This window comes from Sinocyclocheilus grahami, unplaced genomic scaffold (genome assembly GCF_001515645.1).
Source record: "Sinocyclocheilus grahami isolate Dianchi unplaced genomic scaffold, SAMN03320097.WGS_v1.1 scaffold1553.1, whole genome shotgun sequence".
In the NCBI taxonomy this organism is placed as follows: Eukaryota; Metazoa; Chordata; class Actinopteri; order Cypriniformes; family Cyprinidae; genus Sinocyclocheilus; species Sinocyclocheilus grahami.
The window spans coordinates 119361-124115 of NW_015506732.1; positions in this window are offsets into that span (position 1 = coordinate 119361).

The window sequence follows — 4755 nt, forward strand, 5'->3', positions numbered from 1 at the left end:
GCCGAACATGAGGCAATTTATCAATGGCCGCTCTAATGCGTGGGCTGTGGCGAGAAAGGCAGGGTGCATCATGGGAGCCATGCCACTGGGAAAAGAGACTTAGAAAGCGTGCGAGAGAGAGAGTAATTAGCTTCGGTTCTGGGTAAAAACACACTCATATGCAAGGCATGGGAAAGATCTGTCTTCGGAACTTGTAAATACCAGTAACTGATCTCACTGGCCGTGTAAACTGCCGCCCGGAGCTACATCCCAGAATAATCGCTAGCAAAGATCAGTAAACAAAGAAGGTTCACAAGAACACAACACACTGAGGGCTGAATGCACAAAAATACACAAAACACAGAACACTATGGCAGAAAGGCTTGAGTTTTCAGAACTGGCTGCTGCTGGTGTCGGTCTGGAGGCGGAGCAGCTCCGCCCACTTAAAGATGACTCCGCCCTTCTGATATTCTCACTCCCTTGATGACACAATCACGGTTTAAATAGTTAGCATGGGTCAGTTAACCTGTACTGGTAGATGTTAAAACTACAAAAATAGGCTGTCAAAATGCATGTTTCTGCACTGATGGCCATTTTAAAGAAAATGTGCAGTCTGACACAACAATTTTTGGCAAGCAACATATACAGCACAAATATTTAATTACATTATGCGAAAAATGTATTCTCTCTGTCTGCTGTCTTTGATGTCACAAATCAGGAAAGTCTATAGTTTTAAAGAAAATTAAAATATCTACATTTTTCATAAAAATATTTAAATGTATATACATTTCTAAATGTGTGTGAATACGTATATAGTATATAGTAACATTTGAACATTCAACATTTGAAGTGGATCAAAAAAGTGAATCAAAGTTGTCCCATAAAGAATGGGCATTGTTTTGGTTTTACTTTGATGAAAGGTTTTGATCCACTTCAAATGTTGACTACTACATAATTTTTTATACATATACATATACATATACATATACATATACACACACACACACACTGTATATATATATATAGTCACAGATCCACAACCACACGTCTGGCAGGAAAACGGCTCGGCTCTCCCACTCACCCACCACAACTTACTGAAATATTAAAATAAAATGTTGTGGTTTGAACTAAGCTAGTGTGAGTGAGCCCAGAGTTCAGTGTGAACACAAACAGGCCCGGACGAACTCGCACCAACATTACTCCGACTCAGGTGGCCTATAAACAGCTACAACTGGCCATTTTCCCAGTGCATCATGAAATTGTGCTGTATTAAACACTTGGATATTTATAGGCATTTATTTTGCAAAACCGATGGGAGTGACTTGTTTACCTTTTGGCTCTCTGGGTGGAAGTTTGGGTGTCACCTCATTAAAATTTTTTATCACCTGACATTCTCCTGTTTTTATAAGATACAAGCAAATGCTCTCATTAAAGCGTTTTTCACTAGTGCATATAAAGAAAGCCAGAAAAACGCCATGCTGTCTCTCAGTCTGGCACCTGTGAGGTGTGTTTTCGGCGTTTATTTGTTTGCAGACGTGTTTGAAGTGTCTCACCGTCTCTTTTGTCTAAGCGTCCACATCCTGAGCTGAAAGTAGAAATCTGGCTGACTGGATCTGAACGCCACGCTCTCCGCGACTTCCTACACAGGTGTACGAAAACTGCCCGTGACCCTCGTTTCTTCTGCTTCGAAAACACATAAAATGTCGGGCGTTTCAACACCGGCTGAGACAGGCTTTGGAAAAAGGTCAAAAAAAAAAAAGGTATTAGAAGTGCAGAGGAAAGTTTTCCGTTGTAAATTTTAAGGGGGGCCGAGGTACGGTTCAGGCCAGGGCGTTTGACGACTATGAGAGTGGCAGAGAAAGACTTCAGCTGTGCTTGGCACAGGAACCTCAGAGACAAGCGTTAAAAGATGAAAGACAGCTCAGGACTCTGTGCCTGTAAAACGGATCTGTTGCTGTCAGTAGCTTCAGCGATGGGCACAACGCTGAATATTTCAGCTCTACTGCTGGAAAACAAACTGATGAACATGAAATAATGAGCAGCACTAGATGAAATCTGGGGACGTCTTTTAGCTTGTCTGCTGAATGCCTTTAAACATGCTCAGATAGAAAACAGCACAATGTCCTGACAAGCATCGCTATGTCTGCTAATTGTAATGCTGCTTTTTAAAAATCTAACTATTGGAAAATGTTAACAATTGGTGTATGAATAATCTGTGCATTTCACTGTAAATAAATACAAACAAAAGTACATAAATAAATAAATAAATAAAAATATTATTTAAAATATACATAAATAAATAGACCTAACTTCTCAACTAGACTCTCAAACAAATGCCAGTGGTAATGCTGCTTTTTCAAATCTAAAAACTGGAAAATGATTTAACTACTGGGGGGGAAACATGTTTAAAGTCTAAAAATGGCCTAGAATATTCCTGGTATTATTTTGCATGATTCACCGTGCGAGTTCAAACAAGCAAAGAAACAATTGTCATTTCAAATAAATGTAAAATAAACTAATTGAAATAATTAAATGTTATTTAAAATAAATATTTAAAAAAATTGAATAAATACACTTTACCTCTTGACATGACTCTCAACATATGCCAATGATTAATGTTACTTTTCTAAATCTAATTATTGGAAAATGAGTTAACTAAGTTAAAAGTTCCTGGTCTTATTTTGCATGAGTCATCTGTGCATGTCATTGCTGTAAGCAAGCAAAAAAAAAAAAAAAAAGTTATTTTAAAAATAAAAATTATTTGAAAATAAATATTATTTAAAAAAAAAAAAAAAAAAGTAGACTAAATGTCTTAACAAGACTTTCAACATATGCCAATGGTAATAATGCTGCTTTTTCAAATCTAAGCATTGGAAAATTATTTAACTACTGGAAAAAAATGCTTAAATGCTACATCACATACAACACTAGCCTAAAAATAGCCTATAATATTCTTAAACTTATTTTGATTCATCAGAGCACGTCATGCATGGATGAATTAATAAATGAATAAATCACCATCAAACAAACAAATGAATGGCTAGAATATTCTTATCTTCGTCTTATTTTTTTATGATTCAACTGTGCATACCATTGCAAAAAAAAAGTTATAAAAAAAACATACAACAATTTAAAAAGTAAATGAATAATAAAATAAAATGACCTAAAATATAAACAATTACAGTTCATTACTGAAGTAAAATGGGTTGTGAATGGCGTTTAATGTGGCTAAACGGCATTCAAAACAGAAAAGCAGCATCACGGCACTAAACAGACGCATGCATAATGCGCTAGATGGATGTGTTTGGGGTTACAGGGCCAGAGACCAAGATGAGAATCAGGGTGGAGGGACTCGTTTTACAGAGGCACAGGGCAAAGTCTGGAGAGTCTATCACACACACACACACACACGGGACGGCAGACATCTGCACCTGCGGCTCTGAGCGTCTGCTGCTGTCATTATGGGTTCTGTGAGGTCAGGGAGTGTCTCTGCCAGCGTGCCAACCGTCAAATAATCACAGCCTGTGTCCATGTGCCCCGCTTCACTCGTCACATGATATAATTATTCATATAAAAACTACCGCAGCAGTATAAACAAAAACCCTGCAATATCTGAGGGCACCACAAGAATCCAGAAAATCCCGTGCAATGCCACACGCAACCACAGCAAGAGAAACACACACATTCAACACTTACCAACATGCTGGAGAGCAAAACACACCCCATACGGATCACAACGCACTGCTCCAGAAACATATCAGAACATTACAGCTTTGTTCCTTCACAATACCATGACATATTGCTATTCAGGCCAGCTGGGTGAATGTCAAACCACTGGCACTGAGCACGCTGCCTGATACCGAGCGTGGAGCGATACACTTTCTGCAGGAGGTCGCGACCCCGCAGAGGTCAGCGGGGGAATTTTTTGGAACTATGACATTATCTTTATTTTCCATTTGAATCTCGTTTCACACGTGCATTATTTTTCATTAATGTTCAGAGTGGTTTTTGAGTTGCATGTTGATGTGTCGTTACTAGGGTGTTTTTCGATGGTCGCTAGGTGCATGGTTACTTACTGGCACGAGTCAAATGAGTCCACCCTCAAGTGATTTTCTGGTCTTGTACATATGGATCCGGTCCCACCTTCATTTATGTCTGAAGCACAAGCGGTGCAGGGCTTGCCATCCTGTTAAAAATAAGATAAAAATAAAATAAAATAAACAACCAACAGCTTAAAATGGTGTAAGATGGTCTGCTGTTCTAAAAATCAAATCAAATCAAATCAAATAAAACAGCTTAAACTGGCATAAGAATTTGCTGGTCTAAACAAACAAACAATTAACAGCTTAAACTGACATAAGATGGTTTGCTGGTCTATTTTAAAATAACATAAAATAAAATAGTCAACAAACAAGTAAACTAACAATTAACATCTTAATCTGGCATAAGATGATTTGCTGGTCTATTTTAAAATAAACTAAACTAAACTAAACTAAAATAAAATAAAATAAAATGAAATGAAATGAAATGAAATGAAATAAACAGCTTAAACTGGCATAAGAATTTGCTGGTCTATTTTAAAATAAAATAAAATAAAATAAAAAATACAGATGAAACTGGCATAAGAATCTTCTGGTCTATTTTGAAATAAAATAAAATAAAATAGTAAACAAACAGGTAAACTAACAATTAACATCTTAAACTGGCATAAGATGATTTGCTGGTCTATTTTAAAACAAAACAAAACAAAACAAAACAAAACAAAACAAAATAAAA